The sequence below is a fragment of the Pelophylax lessonae genome (assembly GCF_965119305.1).
Source record: "Pelophylax lessonae genome assembly, chromosome: 1".
Taxonomy (NCBI): Eukaryota; Metazoa; Chordata; class Amphibia; order Anura; family Ranidae; genus Pelophylax; species Pelophylax lessonae.
In genome coordinates this window covers 503,096,798-503,121,690 of record NC_138768.1, presented here as the reverse complement: position 1 = coordinate 503,121,690, position 24,893 = coordinate 503,096,798, and positions in this window count along the sequence as shown.

Sequence of the window (24,893 nt, the reverse complement as noted above, 5' to 3'; positions counted from 1 at the left end):
ATGGCTAAAGTCGCACTGCATCCGCAGCAAAGTCGCACATGACCCTTTTTTTCAGCCACATCAGGATCGGATCGCACAGTGGTTCACACTTGAGTGATCCAATCCTGTGAGATCACACTGCGATATGCGATCAAACTGGGGGTGTTGTTAACATTTCATTGACACCCCCTGCGTATCGCATATGGCAGTGTGAACTGCCAGGGGTGCGTTTGCGATGCGGGAACAGGCTGAGAATTCGCAGCCTTCCCACATCGCACAAGTGTGACCCGGCACTCACATTCCGCATTTACCGGCGTTCATGAGTGTTTACATTTAAAAGCGCTTTCGCAGATAGATTGTAGTGATCACTATACCCGTCCAAATGCCTACAATGTGAGGAACAATCCCCCCCTCCTCTCTCCCCCCCTCTTCTCTCCCCCTCTCTCTCTCCCTCCCCTTCCTCTATCTCCCCACTCTCCTCTCTTTCCCTCTTTCTCCCTCCCTCTCTTTCTCTCTCTCTCCCCCCCCCTCTTTCCCTCTCTCCTCCACTCTTTATCCCCCTCCCTTCCCCCCTCTCTTTTTCTCTCCCCCCTCTCTTTCCTCCCCCCCTTCATCTCTCTCCCCTCTTTCTCCTCCCCCCGCTTTCTCTCTCTCCCCCCTCTTTCCCTCTCTCCTCCACTCTTTATCCCCCCTCTTTCTCTCCCCCCTCTCTCCCCCTCCCTTCCTCTCTCCCCCTCCCTTCCTCTCTCCCTCTCTTTCTCTCCCCTCTCTCTCTCTCCCCCTCCCTCTCTCCTCCACTCTTTATCCCCCCTCTTTGTCTCTCTCTCTCTCTCTCTCCCCCTCCCTCCCTCTCTCTCTTCCTCCCTCTCTCTCTCCCTCCCTCTGTCCCTCCCTCTTTCTCTCTCCCTCCCTCTCTCCTCCGCTCTTTATCCCCCCTCTTTCTCTCCCCCCTCTCTTCCCTCCCTCTCTCCCCCTCCCTCTCTTTCTCTCCCCTCTCTCTCTCTCCCCCTCCCTCTGTCCCCCTCCCTCTCTCCTCCACTCTTTATCCCCCCTCTTCCTCTCTCTCTCCCCCCTCCTCCCTCTCTATGGTTCACACCACAAAAAATGCACTCCAGATCCGTTCCGAATGCGTTTCCGCATGCACATTTTTAATACTTGTTTTACACATTCCGGTGCGTTCTTGATGCATTTACAAATGCATTCCAGATGCTTTTTTTTTTCTTCTTTTTTTTTTCCTGTTTTTTCATTGTAATGGAGTTTTTTATGCTATTGTGGTGCGTTCCAGTGCATAGTAGTGCCTTTTACCGTGTTCCAGAATAGCTTATTGCAGAAAAAATGCAGCTTTTTTTCTGGAACTTGAATTGACCACGCTGGTGTGAACTATACAATTGGTTACCAAATAATCTACTTTCAATGTGTTTTTGGTGCAGGAAAAAAAGCACTGGACTGCATTTGGTAGGAACTGGCCCTGAGCCTAGGTTCACACTGAATAGGGGTTTGTGCGATTTCAAACCGGCATTTCATTTCCGACTTCAGGGCCGATTTGAGAGCCATCAGTGTGGGTTTATACCCCCTGATGTCGCCAAAAGTAGTGCAGGAACTACTTTTGGGAATCTGTGGCGTCGCACCCATTCGGACGGTGCCGTTGGCAGCAATAGGATCCGATTTGCCATTCAGTTTGACTGTCACTGGTGATGTCAGTGGCAGTTAGTCTCCCCCCCCCCCAGCGTCAGTTGATTGCCCACCACGCTATCGCAGTCCCATTAGTCGCTGATCACAGCAATTAGTAGTACTTAAGAAAAAAACATTCCAGCATATATCCCATAGTTTGTAGGAGCTATAACTTTACGCAAACCATTCAATTTACGCTTTTTGGGATTTTTTTTTTAAAACCAAAAACACTTAGGCTTCTTTCACATGGTCCGCTGCGTGCTGCGGTCCGTTTTATGCTCAGCGGGGATCGATCTGCCGATCCCCACTGAGCTGGTGAATGACAGCTCCGTCTCCACACTGTGTGCAGAGAGGAAGGTGTCAGAGCCCCGCTGCTCTCTATGGGGAATCGGATGAGAGCGGACCGCCTGTCCGCTCTCATCTGATCCGATCCCCTGGATGGATGGAAAATAGGGTTTCCATCCGTTCAGATTTCACGGACAGCATCGGATTGGATAGCGGCGGGTGTCAGCGGACATGTCACCACTGACATCCGCTGCCCCATAGGGATGCATGGAGGATCCGATCAGATCCGCCTAAAAAAACTGACAGGCGGATCTGATCGGATCATTCGTGTGAAAGGAGCCCTAGCAGAATTAATTTTGGCCAAAATTTATTAAGAAATTTTATTATTTTTTTTTTCTATTGCATATAATTTTAAAAGTAAAAAAGTTTTTTTTCAAAATTTTTGGTCTTTTTTCATTTATATTGCAAAAAGCTAGCGAATAGCTGGTTGTTAAGGAGTCGGCACCCACAAGTCCTTAACAACCATGACTCATTTGCTGTCAGCAAGATTCCCCCACTGACAGCAGATGGGTCATAGTTGTTAAGGACACGGCAGGTCCTTTACTGGTTGTTAAGGATGCCAACGTTAAAATACCACAAGCTACTAAAATCCGGCATCACTTCAAGAAATAGCGCATGCGGTATTTTAGTAACTTTTTTTTTTATTGATTTAAAAAAAAAAAAAAAGATATCAGCTATTTTACTGCTGATCTCAAAGCAGTAGATAACGTTTTGTGAACTGAGCCCAATATTAAAGGAAACATAAGGACTTGTTTACGTTTGTGGCAGCCCTTGCCGCCCCTCTGAAAAGTGATCTGCGGTAAATTGCTTTTTAGAGGGGCATCCAAGAAGCGATATGTCACCTCATCACCTGTTCTAAGCCTACACCACTACAGCCATGTTATTGCATGCAGTTATGGCATAGCCGGATTCACTTAAATGGGTTACATTTAGTTGCAGTACTGCCAACCAAATGTGAAAAAAAATAAAATTTTCCTCATTACCTGTTTTAACCCTGTAAGTCTGCGCTGCCACAGCTGTATCACTGCACATGACTGCAGCCCCATTCACTTGTTTGGGTCACATTTAGCAGCTGTACTGCCAAACCCCCCCCCCCCCCCCACCCGTACACTACGGTTATAATTTTTCGCCTGCTCACTGCCTGTTTTAACCCTGTAAGTCTGCACCACCACAGCCATGTTATTGTATGTAACAACTAATGTATGCTGCAAGATATATGAACATACATAAAGTACCTACATCCTAAATAATCATTTATAGAATCTGGCTGGGTTTGTATTGGAGGCAAAGGGGACTTTCATGGTACCGCATAAAAGGCTCGTAGGTATACGGTGCCTTGCGAAAGTATTCGGCCCCCTTGAACTTTGCAACCTTTTGCCACATTTCAGGCTTCAAACATAAAGATATAAAACTGTATTTTTTGTGAAGAATCAACAGCAAGTGGGACACAATCATGAAGTGGAACAAAATTTATTGGATATTTCAAACTTTGTTAACAAATAAAAAACTGAAAAATTGGGCGTGCAAAATTATTCAGCCCCTTTACTTTCAGTGCAGCAAACTCTCTCCAGAAGTTCAGTGAGGATCTCTGAATGATCCAATGTTGACCTAAATGACTAATGATGATAAATAGAATCCACCTGTGTGTAATCAAGTCTCTGTATAAATACACCTGCACTGTGATAGTCTCAGAGGTCCGTTTAAAGCGCAGAGAGCATCATAAAGAACAAGGAACACACCAGGCAGGTCCGAGATACTGTTGTGGAGAAGTTTAAAGCCGGATTTGGATACAAAAAGATTTCCCAAGCTTTAAACATCCCAAGGAGCACTGTGCAAGCGATAATATTGAAATGGAAGGAGTATCAGACCACTGCAAATCTACGAAGACCTGGCCGTCCCTCTAAACTTTCAGCTCATACAAGGAGAAGACTGATCAGAGATGCAGCCAAGAGGCCCATGATCACTCTGGATGAACTGCAGAGATCTACAGCTGAGGTGGGAGACTCTGTCCATAGGACAACAATCAGTCGTATGCTGCACAAATCTGGCCTTTATGGAAGTGGCAAGAAGAAAGCCATTTCTTAAAGATATCCATAAAAAGTGTCGTTTAAAGTTTGCCACAAGCCACATGGGAGACACACCAAACATGTGGAAGAAGGTGCTCTGGTCAGATGAAACCAAAATCAAACTTTTTGGCAACAATGCAAAACGTTATGTTTGGCGTAAAAGCAACACAGCTCATCACCCTGAACACACCATCCCCACTGTCAAACATGGTGGTGGCAGCATCATGGTTTGGGCCTGCTTTTCTTCAGCAGGGACAGGGAAGATGGTTAAAATTGATGGGAAGATGGATGGAGCCAAATACAGGACCATTCTGAAAGAAAACCTGATGGAGTCTGCAAAAGACCTGAGACTGGGATGGAGATTTGTCTTCCAACAAGACAATGATCCAAAACATAAAGCAAAATCTACAATGGAATGGTTCACAAATAAACATATCCAGGTGTTAGAATGGCCAAGTCAAAGTCCAGACCTGAATCCAATCGAGAATCTGTGGAAAGAACTGAAAACTGCTGTTCACAACCGCTCTCCATCCAACCTCACTGAGCTCGAGCTGTTTTGCAAGGAGGAATGGGCAAAAATTTCGGTCTCTCGATGTGCAAAACAGATAGAGACATACCCCAAGCGACTTACAGCTGTAATCGCAGCAAAAGGTGACGCTACAAAGTATTAACTTAAGGGGGCTGAATAATTTTGCACGCCCAATTTTTCAGTTTTTTATTTGTTAAAAAAGTTTGAAATGTCCAATAAATTTCGTTCCACTTCATGATTGTGTCCCACTTGTTGTTGATTCTTCACAAAAAATTACAGTTTTATATCTTTATGTTTGAAGCCTGAAATGTGGCAAAAGGTCGAAAAGTTCAAGGGGGCCGAATACTTTCGCAAGGCACTGTATATGTATAAAAAATATATTATTATAGGGTGCAATTATTAGGGTGTATATGCACATACAGCATGCACACCTGTATTGGTGTGCATTGGTTTAACATTATGATGCCCCCCACACTCGCCGGTGAGGCGTTCCATCTACCGCCTTTGTGGCTTCTCTTTTTGGGGGAGCTTACCTCGGATGTTGTGGGTCAGTTATCATCCTTATGGCACATGCAACTACTGTACATTGTATTTCATTGTATTTTGCTAGGTTGAGTATTCTGACAATGGTAATGGTATGAATACTGTTAGATACAATTTAAAATTATCTGTGGTTGTCTGTATGTATATTCTTTATCTGATTTTTGACTGTTTACTATCCACAGAACTCTATATACACACTCTCCTCTTTCAACCCCTGAAGAAGCGGTATTTACCACAAAACATGTCGGGTTTCACTGGCATATGTCACTAGATACATCCAACGGTGACTGCCAGAGGAGTAGCCTGGTATCATGGCTATAATTATGAATTTAACCTTGTAGTAGTGTATATATGTATATATATATATATATATATATACATGTACTATTTGTGCTATATGTCTGTCTTTTTTGCTTTGTTTATTTGCTTCATCTTGTCTCAACAAGGGAAGTTTGCATTTTAATGTGTATATAATAAACTTTATATTTTTTAGACATATATATCTACGAGCCCTTCTTGCGGTACCATGAAAGTCCCCTTTGCCTCCCATACAAACCCAGCCAGATTCCTGTAAATGTTATTGTATGTGGTTGCGGCGCAGCTCCATTCACTTGAATGGGTCACATTTGGCGTGAGTGCTGCCCACCGAACATGACAATAAAAAAAATGTTCTCCTCGCTGCCTGTTTTAACCTTGTAGGCATGCACCACTGCAACTTTGTCTTTGCAGAGGGTTGGTCAAAGTGAAGAAATGTCACCAGCACACCAGGGATTCCTCGAAAGGGTGCAAAGCTTTATTCCGTGGTCACATGATAAATATATAGCAACGTTTCAGAGCCACGCAGGGCCCCTTCATCAGGCAAGTAGTCACTTTCAAGGAAGCCTTGGTGTGCTGATGACGTTTCTTCACTTTGAGTATCCAACCTATGGTCATTACAGCACTCAGCATGACTGAACAGCCGGTTATCTTGAATGTGTGGGTGGGGAATATTACAGATGGTTGGGGCACAGCCACATTCACCCTAAATGGGTCACATTTGAGAGTGGTACTACCACCTGAACAAGACAGATAGGATTTTTATCCCTTCATGGTTATAAATATTGCCTCCTCACTGCCTCTTTTAACTCTGTAAACCTGCACCTCTGTAACCCCGTCATTGCAAATGGTTTCAGCACGGTCCCCTTCACTTGATTGGGTTGAATTGATTAGTAGTACTGCCCACTGAACAATGCAAATTATCATTTTTATCTCCTCATTGCCTATTTTAACCCTGTAAGCATGTGCCACCGCCACGTCATTGCACACGGTTGCAGTGCCATGCACTTGAATAGGTCATGTTTGGCAGCCAAACTGCCCCTCCAAACACAATGGTTAGAGTTTTTGCCTCCTCAGCACTGCCATATCATTGCACATGGTTGCGGCACAGCCCTATATTCACTTGAATGGGTAATGACTGGTGGTGGTACTGCCTGCCAAGCATGATGAGTTATAATTTTTGCTGCAAAACTTTGCAGCTGCAGCATGTGCACAAACTTCAGCCACTGTGTTGGATTAACGGGGGTCAACCACCTATTTTTACGGCCGCCTAGCCACAAGTGTAAACTAGGCCCAATACATTTATCTTTAGCTTAGGGAAGTGGTAAAGCTGGCCATACACTATTAGATAATTTAATCATGTTGGCTTTAAACATGCTCGGGACAAACATAGACCTATACTCAGACAAAAAAAGTAAAAAAAAAAAAATGGGCAGACTTGATGGACTATTCAGTCTTTTTCTGCTGTCACTGTTCTATATTAATATTCTTATCGAGGACATTTGATGACGTGATGAATGTCATTCGAAAACGCTTCAAAATGCTTTCTCTTAGGCTCCATTCACAAATAGGCGTCTCGGATCGCGGGCAGAATTGCCGCAATTCTGCCCGTGATCCCGAACCATTACAAGTCGCGGGACGCCCGTGCGATTCCGGTAACTTGCAATGACACCTCAAACGTGGCGCCATTATGCCGCGATTGTCACCCGACTAATCTCGGTAAAATCGCGCAAACAGAATTGTGGGATGCCTGTCGCCCAAAAAAAGTAGAAGAGCTTATTTTGGGCGACAGGCGTCCCGTGATTCTGTTTGCGTTATTTTACCGTGATTCGTCGGGCGACAGTGGCGGCAAAATCGAGCCACGTTTAAACTCTTTTGCAATAAATTCCCTACCTGTTTGTAGTGATTTATTATGTAACTTTCATTTTATTCGTTTCATTTTACCATTCAATTTTGGAATGAATGGACTTTTCTGAGTTAACCACTTCTGGACCGGAAGGATTTGCCCCCATAATGACCAGGCAATTGTTTGCGATTCGGCACTGCGTTATTTTAACGGACAATTGCGCTGTCGTGCAATGCTGTACCCAAATAAAATTGATGTCCTTTTTTTTTTTACCACAAATAGAGTTTTTTTTTGGTGGTATTTGATCAGCTGTGCGATTTTAATTTTTTGTGCTAAAAAAAAAGCGGCATTTCTGAAAAAAAAAAACATAATTTTCACATTCTGCTATATAACATTCCCTTAAAAAAATAATTTAAAAATCAAAAATGTTTAACATTTTAGGCCAATTTGTTTTCTGCTATATATTTTTGGTAGAAAAAAATCGCAATAAGCATATTTTGATTGGTTTGCGCAAAAGTTATTGCCTCAACTAACTACGGGAAAGATTTATGTCATTTTCATTGTTTTCTTTTTTTTCTACTAGTAATGGCGGCGATCCGTGATTTTTTGCGGGACTGCGACATTGCAGCGGACAGATCGGACCCCTAACTGACATTTCTGACACTTTTGGGGGGGACCAGTGACATTACTACAGTAATCAGTGCTAAAAATATGCACTGTTACTGTACTAATGACAATGGCAGGGAAGGGGTTGACACTGTGGGTGATCATGGGGTTAAATGTGAGCCTAGGGGAGTGATTCTAACTGTATGGGGACGGGGCTTGTGAAATGATCACAGAGACCTGTGATACTACATAGAAGGATCACATTCACTCTGTGATCATTCCAGAGAAAAGAAAGGTCAACTGTGTTTACAACAGCTGACCGTTCTTCTCTCTCAGTGGGGGCAGGAGCGCGCCGTTGGCAGCACACGTTCGCCCCCTAGCTGCAGGCGCGCGACTGAACTAGTCCTACGTCGGTTCGTGCAGGAGGGCCAGCCTGCCGCAGTAAATCGGCGGCAGGTGGTCTGGAAGTAGTTAAAACCAAATATACTATTAGAAATTCATTAGCTTGAGAAAGTTTCCATCTTGCTCCTTTAAATTTTCTTGTAACTACAGTCAAAAACAAATATTGATTTGACTCCACTAACGATTAGAAAATTCAAACAACATTCTAAAAAAAAATATTTATGATCAAAATTCTACTGGTGTATGGCCAGCCTAACCTCCCTGGCTGTAATCCGAGTGTGGCTCGGGGTTAATTTTCAGTACCAAAAGCGGTACCCCTAGCCACACTTGGGATTTCCCTGTAGTGAAACTTACCTTGTCCCTATGATCCCCCAATGTCCTCCGGCCGATGCCGGTGTTCTGTCAGAATACCGCTACCTATCAGATTCTGCAATTGGAAGTGACGGCCAAGAAAACTTACTGCGCATGCGCCATGCGTTCCAACATGGGCAATATGCATTCCAACATGGGCAATATGTGTTCCAAAATGAGTACAATACATTCCAATAGCTTTCCTAATGTAACAGAGCACAAAGCAGGAGCAGATATGTTCTTACAATCACGCAACTCTTGAATTTCAGACTTATATTTGCAGTAAACTCACCCTTTATACTAAAATAGACTATTTCCCCGCGACCGAGTAAAATAGTCTATTTCACTATATAATCGGTTTGTCATTGAGCAGTGCAGGGTGTAACAAGATGGACGTTGCCACCTTCTACTCGCAGGTTACTTGCTATATTTACTATATTACAATAATAATAGAAATGTAATACTGTTATGCAGTCTATAAGGTGAGTTTACTGGTAAAATAAATATAAAATTCAAGACTTGCGTGGGTGTAAGAAGATATCTGCAGCTGCTTCGTGTTCTGTCACATTAGGAAAATTGTTGGAACGCATGGCGCATGCGCAGTAAGTTTTTCTTTCCAAACGTCACATCCGGTTGCAGAATCTGATGGGTAGCGGTATTCTGATAGAACGCCGGCATCCGTCTTCCAGGTTCCCTTCCCTGCGAGCGCCGCGACACAGGGAGGCGTCCCTGCGAGCGCCGCGACACAGGGAGGCGGAACCGGGCGGAAAATTTAAAAAAAGTACACAAAACATGACATGATACATGGTAATCTGTTAGGATTACATTACTGTATCAAACCATTTCACCTCAGTTTTGTCACTTTTACTGGTTTATTCCATTTATTTTTATTAATAATTTATTAATAATTTTTATTCATTTTTACTGTTTTATTTCTAAGAATTACAGGCCTATAATATAATACATCCGATTTCCATGCAAAACAATGTGGTATTAACAGTACAGCTTTTTAAAAAAAAAAAATAACAAACATGTTATAATTCATTGCTCTGTTCAGTGGTTTTGCACAGAGCAGCCCATATCCTCCTCTTCTCAGGTTCACCGTCGGTGCTCTTGGTTCCTCCCCCTTGATCAATGTCCCCAACAGCAAGTCGCTTGCTATGGGAGCACTGGTGCATGCTCGCTCCTGAGCCCTGATCTATGCCTCCATAAGACACATAGAGCCACGGATCGCAATGCTCTCTTCTCATTGGCTTACTGATTGCCAATGAGGAGAGGAAGTCCTGGGACAGCCAAGGCTCTTTTGCACAATGCTGGATCAGCTCAGGTGAGTATTGGGGGGGGGTCTGTAGTTAAAAACCTTCAGCCTTTACAAACACTTTAAGAGGAGTGCATGTTGACAAACTGAAGATAGTCTCTGTAGTATGCTGCCCACAAATCTCAGTCTGTGTACATTTCATCTGTGCTTTCTACATGTTTCCCTTTTTAGGGTGGCCATATACAGTAATGATCAATTTACATTTCTGATCAATCCGTCCCAATAGGAATTAATGTTCCATAGTTATTCCATATATTCAATATTACATACACAGGGAGGTTTATTTAGATCAGTAGTTGGAAATTACGATGGTATGTTATCGATCATACACTATATTGTCAAAAGTATTGGGATGCCTGCCTTTACAGGCACATGAAATTTAATGGCATCCCAATCTTAGTCCATAGGGTTCAATATTGAGTTGACCCACCCTTTGCAGCTATAACAGCTTCAACTCTTCTGGGAAGGCTGTCCACAAGATTTAGGAGTGTGTCCATGTGAATGTTTGACTATTCTTCCAGAAGCACATTTGTGAGGTCAGGCACTGGCGTTGGACAAGAATGCCTGGTTTGCAGGCTGCACTCTAATTCATCCCAAAGATGTTCTATCGGGTTGAGCTCAGGGCTCTGGGAGGGGGATTATGGTGTGGGGTTGTTTCTCAGGGGTTGGGCTTGGCCCCTTAGTTCCAGAGAAGGGAACTCTTAAGGCGTCAGCATACCAAGATATTTTGGGCAATTTCATGCTCCCAACTTTGTGGGAAAAGTTTAAGGATGGCCCCTTCCTGCTCCAACAAGACTGCACACCAGTGCACAATGCAAGGTACATAAAAACATAGACAAAGACATAGCACAATCAGGGGCAAGGCATAGACACCATGTCTCATTCTTGAGTGTCTGCAGCAGGATAACTAAAGCTGTATGAAGATACAAGAACTCTGCTCCACTCTGGAAAGACGGAAGCAAACCAGAATTTGACATTTAATTTATTTGAAGTCAGAATCCCAATCTCTATCCACAAACATGCTCCTTCTACTCTTCCTCTCTCATTTGTGTCTTCTATCCTCAAATTATCCTTACTTTACCCCTCCTCTCTACCCCACATATCACCCTCACTCCTATCGTCTCCCTACTACTGTACCCATCCAGTGGTGTATTTAGGTTTTGTGCTGCCCTATGCCTGACTAAACTTGTGCACCCCCTAATTTAAATATGACCCACCCCTTCCTGTAAAGACCACACCCCTTCCTGTTTATGACCCACCATGTCATCTGTAAACCACAGACCATATCCACAGTCTATTAGTGCCCATCAGTATAGCTTCATCAGTTCCCATAAGTTCAACCTTATGAGTGCCGCCTCTTTACTGCCCATCAGTGCAGCATATCAGTGTGGCCTCATCAGTGGTCACCAGTGCAGCCTTATAGGTGCCCATTAGTACAGCCTTATGTCACGAGATAAGTAAGATTACTCTTTTAGGATATTTGGACTTGTTTGCTGCCACTGATTGTAATTTTAGGATTATTTCACTTATTTGTATAATAAATATGAAGTCCACAGTCATTATACAGATAATGAAATATTATTTTTTTTTTTTTTGCTGCCCCCCTGCAAAGTGCTGCCCTAGGCCTGGGCCTTGTTGGCCTCGGCCAGGATACAGTACTGTACCCATCACCTCCTGCAATTGCTGAACCCACATGTTAAACTAAACACCAGGGCAGTTAGATATCAGCGCTCATACACATCCCACTCCCATCTTTCCTTTTTCACCCTCCTTCTTCCCCTAGCCTTAGGGAACATTTATCCAAATCCTGGTCCTCCATTTTGTAACTGCAAACCACATTTCTGGCACCACTCCTCCTCTGGCAACAGCCGCAATCCACTCAGTTTAATTTCTGTCCCCCTACTTCCTAAAACCAGTCCCCCAATCTCATAAACCCTTTGGAATGCCCGCTCCATCTGTTACAAGCTCACATCTGTGCATGACCTTTTTTTCTCTCAAAGCTTTAACATACTTACAATTACTAAAACATGGCTTCAAAATTTGGACTCTGCTTCTCCTGTTGCCCTATCCTGTGGTGAGCTCCACTGGACTTACTCCCCCAGACCCAACGGACAGAAAGGAGGTGGAGTTGGATTCCTTCTATCCCCACAAAGCACCCACCAAGTCCTTCTTATCCCTCACTCTCTATCTCTCTCTTCATTCGAGACGCACTGTTTTCTTCCATTTCTCTGAAGATTTCAGCAATTTATCAGCCTCCTGGACCAGTATTGTGCTTTTTTGATGAGTTCGCTGCCTGACTACCCTACTTTCTCTCCTCTGAAATACAACATGTCTGTCAATGTTAGCAGTACGGCTACAGCTCAACATCTCAACTTAACCTCATCTTTTGACCTAACTCAATGGACACACACTTCCACTCACTCCAACGACCTTGTATTTTCCCATCTCTGCACTCCTGGCAACCTCACCAACACCCCCATTTCTCTCTCACAACCTCATCAGTTTCACTGTATCCTTGCCTCAAATTACCCATCCCTCCAAGCAGCAAACAATTACTTGTAGGAACCTTTGTCATTTTAACCCTTCTCTTCTCTATTCTGCTACTGACCACCTATATGACATAATCCCTCCCCTGTCCTGGCCACCTCTATTTACAACAGTTCACTCTCATCTTTACTGGGCACACTTGTTCCTCTAACTACATGCAGAATCAGGCACCGACCATTGCAACTCTGGCAAACTGACAACAGTAAAAATCTCAAGAGACATTGCCCTGCTCTTTAACAACTGTGGCGTAAAACCAAATGCTTGCAGGACTTCACTCTATATAAATCTTCCCTCCTAAAATACCATTTCTGCCTCCATGCTGCCAAACAAGCCTACTTTGTCTCTCTCATTAATACCTTGTCATCCAGTCCCCGTTGGCTCATCTCAACCTTTAACTCTCTGCTTCGTCCCCCTCTACCCACTAACTCACTCAATGCCCAAAAGATTGCCAATTACTTCAAAGACAAGATTGATGCAATACGTGAGAACACCTCCACTGTGCGTACATCTTCCCCACTCAACCTACCTTACCTAACCGCACAGTCAACACTCTCCTCTTTTGAACTGGCTACTACTGAAGAGGTTACAAAACATTTCTCAGATGCCCACCACAACTACTACGGTCAACCTCTTATTCTATCCTATGCTCCCTCACTCACATCTTCAATCTCTTCCTCTCTAGGGGAACCTTCCCCTCCCCTCTAAAACATACGTAGGTCACTCCCATACTTAAAAAGCCCTCACTGGACCCCACCAGCCTGAACAACTTAAGACCCATCTCACTGCTCCCATTCACCTCCAAACTTCTAGAATGCTTAGTCTAAAACCGTCTTTGCTCCTACTTCAGTGAAAATAACCTTCTTGATCCATTACAATCTAGCTTTCACTCGCAGCACCCCACAAAAAACTGCCTTACTAAAACTCACTAACGATTTACTAACTGCTAAAACCAATGGCCACTACTCCATACTCCTATTACTTGACCTCTCTGCGGCCTTTGATACTGTTGACCACCCGCCCCTTCTTTATAAACTCCATTCCCTTGGCCCCCAAGATTCTGCTCTATCTTGGTTCTCCTCCTACCTATTACAGCGCTCCTTCAGAGTTACCTACAACTCTATCTCCTCCTCTCCATTGCCCCTTTCTGTGGGGGTTCCCCAAGGCTCTGTTCTTGGACCCCTTCTCTCCTCTATCTACACCGCCTCCCTTGGTCACTTGATAACTGTCCACGGCTTCCAATACCATCTATACGCTGATGACACTTAAATCTTTCTACTCCTCACCTGACATATCAGCATGGATGTCACACCACTTTCTCAAGCTAACTCTCTGAGCTGGTAATATTCCCCCCTGCCTATGCCCCCCTCCATGACTTTTCCATCAAAATCAGTAATGAACCCATCAATCCCTCCCCTCATGCCAGGGTACTAGGTGTAATCCTAGACTCTGACCTGTCCTCTCAGCCACAAATCAAATCCTTGTCAAAAGATTGTAGACTTCACCTCCGTAACATCATCAACACAATTTCCCCCCTTTTTAAAAACTGAAACCACCAAGCTACTCATTCACTCCCTTGTTATCTCTTGCCTCGACTATTGCAACTCCCTTCTCATAGGCTTACCTCTCCATATGCTATCCCCTCTTCAGTCTATCATGAATGCTGTTGCCAGGCTTATCCACCTTACCAACTGCTTATTGTCTGCCACCCCTCTCCGCAAATCCCTACACTGGCTCTTGATTGCCAAGCAAATTAAATTCAAAATACTAACCACATCATATTAACCACTTGCCAACCGCCGCACGACTATTTACTGCCGCAGTCTGGCTCTCCTGGGAAAACCGACATAGCCCAGGAGCCTCTAGGGGCTAGCGCGCGCCGCCGGAGGCGCGCTCCCGCCCCCGCTCATTCACGGACATTCCAGCGCGAGTGACCGGCACCGATGTCCGTCGGCCACCCGCGATCGTCCGCTGGAGAGGGAGAAAGCCGCCTGTCATTCTCCCTGGTGTAACTGCAGAGATCATACGATCCTGCTATGTAGGATCGTATGTCTCTGTGGTTACATGAAAAGCCACACCCCTTTACAGTTAGAAGCACGCCCCTAGGGACACATTTAACCCCTGCATCTCTAATAAAGTTATCCCCTTCCCTGCCAGTGTCATTTTTACAGTAACAGTGCATATGTATAGCACTGATTACTGTAGTAATGTCACTAGTACCCCCAAAAGTGTAAAAAATGTCAGTCAAGGGTCCGATCTGTCCGCTGCAATGTCGCAGTCCCGCAAAAAATATCGCAGATCGCCGCCATTACTCGTTAAAAAAAAAATAATAAAAATGACATAAATCTTTCCCTTAGTTAGTAAACGCAATAACTTTTGTGCAAACCAATCAAAATATGCCTATTGCGATTTTTTTTACCAAAAATATATAGCAGAAAACAAATTGGCCTAAAATGTTAAAAAAATCTAGATTTTTTAAATTTTTTTGGGGGGGGAATTTCATATAAAAAAAATGTGAAAAATATTGTTATTCTTTCAAAATTTTCGCTCTTTTTTTTTTTATAGAGCAAAAAGTAAAAATCACACAGGTGATCTAATAGCACCAAAAGAAAGCTCTGTTTGTGGGAAAAAAAGGACTTCAATTTCATTTGGGTACAGCGTCGCACGACCGCGCAATTGTCAGTTAAAGTCACGCAGTGCCGAATCGCAAAACAGTCTCTGGTCTTTGAGCAGCCAAATCCTGTGGGGCTTAAGTGGTTAAGCCATTCACAACTCTTCCCTGAGCTACATCACCAAACTTGTCTCCAAATATCACCCAAACCGTCCTCTCTGCTCCTCTCAAGACCTCCTACTCTCAAGCTCCCTTGTCTCCTCTCATGCTCGTCTCCAGGATTTTTCCAGAGACTTTCCCATCCTCTGAAATGCTCTACCTCAACCTGTCCGGCTACCTTTTTCTCTAGCTGCCTTCAGGCAATCCCTGAAAACTCATCTCTTCAGGGAAGCCTATCACACCTCCAACTAATCTTCGATCTCTTCCATCAGCTCATTCCCCACAGTTACAACCTCTTGTAACACCTGCCCCACCCTATTCGATTGTAAACTCTTCTGAGCAGGGCCCTCTTAATCCTCTTGTATTTTATTGTATTGTAACTGTATTGTCTCCCTTTTATATTGTAAAGTGCTGCGTAAACTGTTGGCGCTATATAAATCCTGTATAATAATAAAAATGAGCGAGTTTGGGATGGAGGAACTTGACTGGCCTGCACAGAGTCCTGACTTCAATCCGATAAAACGCCTTTGGGGTAAATAGGAGCGGAGACTGTGAGCCAGGCGTTCTTGTCCAACATCAGTGCCTAACCTCACAAATGCGCTTCTGGAAGAATGGTCAAACATTCCCATTGACACACTCCTAAACCTTGTGGACAGCCCTCCCAGGAGAGTTGAAGCTGTTATAGCTGCAAAGGGTGGGCCAACTCAATATTGAACCCTACTGACTTAGACTGGGATAGCATTATATTTTATGTGCGAGTAAAGGCAGGTGTCCTAATACTTTTGACAGTATAGTGTATATCTGTTTTCATTGTGCAATCTCATAATCTGATCAATTGCATTACGATCAAATTCTTGAACAAAGCATCTTAGTGCTGCATGCACTCGATAATTTACCGTCTTAGCCTTAGATTGATTGAATTGAGTCTAAATCAACTTAAGGGGAAGATATTTGATTGTTTGAAGATGTGATAATTTTGATCAAATCACATCAGCAGTGGTCATTTTGGCAGAAAACTTCGATTCAGTCTTAGGCTTTTGACTTAAATGCCATTTTAATTTTAGTCATCTGCAATTGTTTTAGTCGCATTTAGCCAACTAAATCTGCAATACATTTTAGTGGACTAAAATCTAATAGGTTTTGTTAAATTGTAATGGATTATTTAAGCATTTCTCTGGAATTTTCAAACTTACTATATACTCCTGGAGTAATTACGTTCTAATATGTTATTATTTATGGTATTAAAGGAGTTGTAATGTCAGAAGGTTTTTTTCTCTTAATAAATAAAAAACATAAATCCGCGCTAAAAATCACAATAATGAAATCAATATAAGATCACATAAATCAAAATGTGATATTGTGCAAATAACCACCCCAAGAATTGGTAAGTGAAGGTGCATAAAATATACCAATGTGATAAAGGTATGAAACCAGCAAATTGTGCACAGTTCATAAAACAATAATAATTAGTGGTCCAAAGGTTTCAAATTGAGAAACCACAAATATAAAGTGCAAAGTATAAATATAAATAATGAATAAATAGTCCAAAAAAAACTTTTCAGGTGCAAAATATATTCCTCCTGTGTATAGTGAATTACAGTCCAAACAAATCTTTTACAGGTGCAAAATAGTAAATTCCTCCTGTGCCAGAGTGGATCCCAGGAAATCACCAAGTGAAATAACAACAAATCACGCTTTGGAAACAATCCAACAGGGGCACAGATCAAATCCCCCTAAAAGATGGTGGTTGATGTGGTTAATTTGTATTTATTTTACTCAACATTATCTATTAATATGTAGATGCTATATAGTTTGTTATTTTAGCTCTCTCACTTTGCCCCATTTATATCAATGATTTGCTACCTATAAAGGGTTAATGATTATTCAGTTATTTGCATGAGTGGTTTCTATGGAGACCGCCCGCTATTTAAGTCACCCTGCTTCATTACCCTTGATAAAGTCACGTCTATCTGTGACGCAACGCGTCGGGAGGAGCCGGATGACGTCACTTCCGGTTTTTGGCCGAAACCGGAAGTACCTGAATTAGGAGACAGATGCCGTTCAGAGACCCCGCAAGCTGCCTGCTGTGGGGGCACTGAACAGGAGGGAGGGGCCAGGAGAGAAGATGGACCCAAGAAGAGGAGGATCCAGGCTGCTCTGTGCAAAACCACTGCAACAGAGCAGGTAAGTATAACATGTTTGTTATTTTATAGGAAAAAAAATGAGACTTTGCAATCGCTTTAAAGTTTGTACAAACAACAGATACAGATTTAGCCTCTCTGGAGGGCCTGAGGAGGCCAGTAATGCAGCACAGTGCTTTGGATGGTGGTCTGAGAGGGCTGTAATGCTGCACAGTGCTCTGGACAGTGGTCTCAGGAGGCCTGTAATGCACAGTTCTGTCGACCGTTGTATGCAAGGCCTATAATGCTGCACAGTGCTCTGGATGCTGGTCTGAGTGCAGGCCTGTAATGCTGCATAGTGCTCTGGATGGTGGTCTAAGGGGAAGCCTGTAATGCACAGTGCTCTGGATGACGGTGGTAAGAGGAGGCCTGTAATGCACACAGTGCTCTGGACGGTGGTCTGAGGGGAGGCCTGTAATGTATACACTCATAGTGCTCTGCTCTGGAGGTGGAGATTGTGACATCATCCACCCACCCTCTCCACCATAGCCAGTCATAGAAAGCCTTGTATTTATTCACAACAAAACAAAGCCTCCTGTGAATGGCTGAGAAGTGCTCAGCCCAACTAAATTTAGTTCTGGGAAGTTCCCATACCACTGCTAGAACACAGCACTGTATACTTGGTCCAAACCAGTGGTCTCCAAACTGTGACCCTGGGGCCAGATGCGGCCCTTTGATTGACTTTATCAGGCCCTTGGGTCACCATTCTATCCACTGATACCAACAATGGGGCATATTTCTGTTGCTGACACCAACAATAGGGCACTATTCCTTCCATTGACATCAATGATGGGGCACAAGTCCTTCCATTTACACCAATGATGGGGCACAAGTCCTCCCATTGACACAAATGATGGGACACTATTCCTCCCACTGACACCAATGATGGGATACTATTCCTCGCATTGATGAGACACTGTTCCTCCCACTAACACCAATATCAGGGCCAAATTCCTCCCATTGACACCAATGAAAGTATTTCTCCCACTGATACCAATGATGGAGCACTATTCCTTCCACTGACACCAATGATGGGGCACTATTCCCCCCACTGACACCAATGATGGGGCACTATTCCCACCACTGACACCAATGATGGGGCACTATTCCCCCCACTGACACCAATGATGGGGCACTATTCCCCCCACTGACACCAATGATAGGGCACTATTCCCCCCACTGACACCAATGATGGGCCACTATTCCCCCCACTGACTCCAATGATGGGGCACTATTCCTCCACTGACACCAATGATGGGGCACTATTCCCCCCACTGACACCAATGATGGGGCGCTATTCCCCCCACTGACACCAATGATGGGGCACTATTCCCCCCACTGACACCAATGATGGGGCACTATTCCCCCCGCTGACACCAATGATGGGGCACTATTCCTGCCACTGAAACCCATGATGGGACACAAGCTGTCAGTGGGGGCCCAAGTTTCTCCAACCCATACTTGCTCATCCATGTGTTTATGGACCTTGCTCTAGGCACTGGTGCGCAGTTAAGTTAGAACCAGAGGGGCCAACCCCAAACTGTTCCCACAAAGTTGGGAGCATGAGATTGTCCAAAATGTCTTTGTATGCTGACACCTAAAGAGTTCTCTTCACTGGATCTAAGAGGCCAAGCCCAACCCCTGAAAAACAGCCCCACACCATAATCCCCCTCCCCCTCCACCAAATGATTTAGACCAGTGCACATAGCAAGGTCCATAAAGACATGAATGAGTGAGTTTGGGGTGGAGGAACTTGACTGGCCTGAACAGAGTCCTGACCTCAACCTGATAGAAAACCTTTGGGATGAATTAGAGTGCAGACTGCGAGCCAGGCCTTCTCTCCATCATCAGTGCCTGAACTCATAAATGCGCTTCTGGAAGAATGGTCAAACATTCCCATGGACACACTCCTATAGCTTGTTTATATATCAATACAGATTTTTGGGACTTATTTGGACTCAATCTTATTTATTTGTGTCACTTAGCGCAGCTTTCTTTATAAACTGTTTTTTGATGTTTGTCACATACTAAGTTGCCGCTACCTGTTTTTTTGATATTTAGCGCAGTTTCTTCCCCCCTTTTTCTATTTATAGCTTGTGGACAGCCTTCCCTAGAAGAGTTGAAGCTGTTATTGCTGCAAAGGGTGGGCCAACTCAATATTGAACTCTACGGACTAAGATTTTTATGTCATTAAAGTTCCTGTGCGTGTAAAGGCAGGCGTCCCAATACTTTTGGTAATATAGTGTAGTAAACAATGGCATTTTCAGTGCATTCCAAATAAAAAAGAACAAAAGTTAAATCTTGGGGGCTAAATACTAATGTAAAAAGAAGAAAAGAAAAAAATGGCCTTTAAAAATATAAAGCCGAAGGTTCACCATCAGCATTCCAAAACTACAAAGAATGCAATAAAAAAAATGCAAGAGTGTGATCATGGCAGCTAAAATAGATTTTGAGAGACACGTTGCTTAGGAGAGTAAAAACAATCCCAAAAAGTTTTTTAAATATATTATTAGTAAAAAGGCACAGTCTGAACATATTTACCCCAAAAAGATGGTCATTTGGTCAGAAGTGACAGGGAGAAGGCAACTGTATTACACATATTCTTCTACTCAGCTTATACAATAGAAAAGGAGGAGTATAAAAAACAAGGCTGTAATGTTAATAACATGAAATTGAATGTACCCTTGTGGCTGACAGAGAAGAGTGTTCAAAAAGACTAGACAAACTTAAGTTGAATAAATCTAAAATCCTAGCTGCTGTCATGCCTCGTAAACCACTGGATTCAAAAGAAGTGGTCGGAGCGGCCGCCACGGACTTCATAACATTGAAGTCTATGGCGGTCGCCTCCTGGTCGCCCCAAAGAAGCTCCGAACCCTTTTTCTAAGTCGGAGCGACTTGTGTCGCTCCTATTAGAACGGGTCCGCAGCTTCCCTATGGGAGGCGACCTACGGCGACCTGTGAGGCGACCAGGTCGCCTCACAGGTCGCCTTAGGCTCCGTTCACATGTGAGCGTATGGATCGCGTGCAGAACCGCCGCGGTTCCGCCCGCGATCCGGAGATTATTGCAAATCGCGGGACGCCTAGCGTTGCCCGTTGATTTGCAATAGACCCCCAAACGCTGAGCGATGTTGCCGCGATTTCCGCCTGCCGAATCGCGGTAACATCATAAGCTCTTATACTTCTTTGGAGCGTATTGTGTCCCGCGATTTTGTTTGCGCGATGTTGCCGCAATTTGGCAGGCGGAAATCGCGGCAACATCGCTCGGCGTTTGGGGGGCTATTGCAAATCAACGGGCAACACTAGGCGTCCCGCGATTTGCAATAATCTCCGGATCGCGGGCGGAACCGCGGCGGTTCTGCCCGCGATCCATACGCTCACATGTGAACGGGGGCTAAGTCCACCAGACCAGATTTATTTTGCTAGCATCTTATTTGTAAATATAATGTGCAAATACATTTTTTAATAAACCATTATTGCAAAGGTAATGCGCTAGGCTGGTGCGCCCTCTGTATATTTTTTATTTTTATAGTTTTATTTGGGTTCCCCCTGACCTGTTGAGAGTGGCAGCACAGTCGATGTGGCGGCTGAACCAGTGGAGACGTATGCTTTCAATCAGGCGCACAACAACTTCCTAAGCGCAGGAGCAAAAACTTCCTTTTTTTCCTAAACCACTGGACCTGGAGGACTAGGACTGAAGGTTAACCGGGCTTTGCTTACCAGTCTTTCCTTCTGCTCTGCGTTGCTTTTAGTAGGAAGTTATGCTAACAATGATGCCAATGACCCTCTCTGGTTGAATTTTCCTCCTAAAGTGACACTAAACTCAAATTTTGTTTGCATCAATTGTTCTAAATCTATATCAAGTATACAATAGCTCTGTTTTTTTGCTTTTTTTTATAAAGTCTCTTACCATTGTTCTAGATTCCTTTTTGGTGCTGTGCACGCTCCCTATTCTCCAAAGGTTAATCTCACTGCTACTAGTGTAGACCGAGCAGCACTGTTATTTCTGGTCGCATGCTCTGCTCTATGCCCATAGAGCTAAATATGTGTGCACGTAATTGTGTAGTCCATCTTGAGGGCAAGCAGGAAATGGTGGCTACGTTCACATACACAAGAGGGACATGGTGAACAAATGTAGTTAGCCACCCAAGAACAGCGAGTCAGAGAATAGCAGATAAAAACTTGCATTTGGGAGATAATACAAAGCAAGAGAAAGATAGAAAGTACATTCTACTTTATATTTAAACACATTTGATTTATTCAATTTTTTAAAAAATGTGAGTTTAGGGGCCCTTTAATTCTCTTAACCGTTGTTTTTAAATAACCTGGTTGCGAAGAGTGAGTTTGGATAATTCCTAACCACTCTAGTTGTCTCGGACATGCAGTAATGTGTCCTGCAGCTGTGTTTTATGAAGTAGTCCCAGGTGTCTGAGATTCAGCGAGTGCTATAGCTATATATTAGACCAGGGCTCAAAATTTCAAGTCCTGAGCTACTAGCCAGGCCTTAAGGCTCCATGTACACGGGAGGTTAGAAAAAACATCCTGCAAAGCTAGTTCTGACGCCGGGAAAAAGCAGCTGTTAAACGTGCTTTCAGTAGCTTTTTCCATTGGCGTTATTGCATGTTTGGCCACGTTGCTTTTAGCAGCGTTTTTTCTGCCTCCATTCAAAATCAATGGTTCCCTATGGGTGGGCATACCTCACCTATTCTGACGTTGAGACAACTGGACCAGGTAGTGATAGCTATTTTGTAGGTGCTCTTTTTTTAATCCAGGCACACTCGTGTCTGAGCCCACCACTGGCGGCTCAGAACAAGAAGAGGCATATAACTGCATCCAGAGCACAAATACAGTTTCCACATTTCCCACATCTCTCAGATGACTGATGTTGAGCTGCTGTTTTTTGTAGAGCAATGCTACATTGACCTATGTTGCTCCTCATATACTGTAGCCTATACAATTGCTGTTTGCAAGGCTGTAATAAAGGTGGACCGCCTTTAAGGCTGGCACTTAACTCACTGAGTTAGTTGCCCTCACAGAACCCTGTTAGCTGGTCATGGGGAAAATAAGCGAACATTTTCAGTAGCACTTTCGTCACTATCTGTAGAGCCTCTTAATACGTGCCTTGCAGTGTGACATCATTCATCATGATGGTTCCTTGAAGATTCTTGGAAAACGAAATCCCCTTCAAATAGGACCAAGGGACTCTTTTGGCAGCACAGACAAAGTGAACTCCAAAATGTAATTATGTCAAAATGAAATCTTTATTACAAAGCAAATATACTAGATATATAGGTGGGTTAAAACTTGAATGTGGCTAAGGAGGTTTATAAAAGCAACACAATAGTGGTAATGGAATAGGACCTTGACCATAACAATCAAGCTACATAGACATCTGGCGCATTTCAAGCATTTTTGTTGTTCTTCAGGGATGCTCATGTATAGATACAAGGGTGTTCCATGATACAAAAACCAACATCAAGGGTCCTTTTACACTGCCGCTCCGTGTGAAAGCTCCGCTGCGGGACTTTTTTTTTTTTTTCCACGGAGCGGATGACATTTCTGTCATCCGCTCCGTGTGCCCGCATATCATCCCATCCGTTTGCGGCTGATATGCGGACATAATGTAAGTATATGGCACTGCGGATGTCTGATTTTCCTTCCTTTCCGTTTTTTACACGGAAGAAAAAATGGGGTTCTGTTCCATTCGTAAAAACGGAACAGAACTGAAAGGAGGAAAATCGGATGTCAGCGGATGGTATTCCGCTGACACCCGCAGTGCCATTCACTTACATTATGTCCGCAAATCATCCGCAAACGGATGGGATGATTTGCGGACACACGGAGCGGCCGTGTGAAAGGACCCTAAGTCTCATATATATCCATGCACGAAAAAATGTAAGATAAATGTAGCAAGGTTACTGACCAGACTGTGTTGGGGAACAGACTGTATTGGGTGTAGGAATGTATTTAGCCACAGGTAATAAAAACAATGAAGTGGAGGTGTGTTGCTGGCTCCCAGAGGAACCCCGGGGCGAAGGGGCTCCAACTGGACTGACCAAGAGGCAGCTGGGGCTATCACAGACTGCAAAGCATCTGCTCAAAATTTCACCACTATATGTCAAATAAAAATAGAAATATATACTTGGAGATTCTTGTGGAAGTTTATTATCTGCCTCTACAGTTGAACAAAGTTCCTGAAAGGTGTTCACCCTCAGAAGTGTTAGGAGTTCCAGTTCAGAAGCATGCTGACAGTCTGTTGTGCCCAGGTCTTTTTTTCCTTACCTGGTTGCTATGTCGTTTGATGTGACACAAGTGTCAAAAGGAGGAATGATTGATTTGATATAGCATCAATGTACACTCCAGGGTTTACCTCACTTGCAACCATCAACTGCCATTTATGTTTCATACAGTACTGTGCAAAAGTTTTAGGCAGGTGTGAAGAAATGCTGAAAAGTAAGAATGCTTTCAAAAATATACATATTATAATTGCTTATTTTTATAAGTTTACAAAATGCAAAGTGGGCAAACAGAAGAAAAATTCAAATCAAATCAATATTTGGTGTGACTACCCTTTCACTTCAAACCAGCATAATTTTTTCTAGGTACACAGTTTTTGAAGGAACTCGGCAAGTAGGTTGTTCCAAATAACTTGGAGAACTGACCACAGATCTTCAGTGGATGTAGACTGCCTCAAATCCTTCTGTCTCTCCATGTAATTCCAGACAGACTTGATGATGTTAAAAACAGGGCTCTTTCATCTGCTGAGTTAAGTTTCCTTGGATGACCACTGTTTTTACTGTCCTTAACGTTGCCCAATCAATGGTGAGAAATACGGGCAGATACTTAATCAATTTTGCCATACCATTAGGGAGGTATGTGATTGTCCCCAATTTTTTTCTGCCGCAGGACAACAACCCCAAACATACAGCCAATGTCATTAAGAACTATCTTCAGCGTAAGGATAAACAAGGAGTTTTGGAAGTGATGTTTTGGCCTCTACAGAGTCATAGTTGTGTTGCTTAGCCTTGTTTTCATGTCTGAGGTAAAGCTTTTAGCCGCAATTCTTCCATGAAGAACACTTCTGGCCAGACTTTTTTAAGACAGTAGATGGGTATACCCAGGTCCTAGTGGTTTCTGCCAGTTCTGTGCTGATGTTCTCAGCTGCATAGGCGGCTTGGAGAGGTGGTGGAGGACAAACAGTATTACACTGATCTTCCCAGTAAATAGCTGTGCAGAGGGTGCATGCAAGCACAAGTGTGACCATTGGAGGACAGGCAGGCTGTGCTGTTATTCCTGCCAGACAGCCTGCTTTCCTATTTCAAACTGGGAGCACATCTATCTCAGCGTAGTCAGTTTGAAATAGGAAAGCAGAGGGACTGGCAGGAACACTAGGTATTTCACACAAAGGAAAAAATACAAAGAGAACAGGAT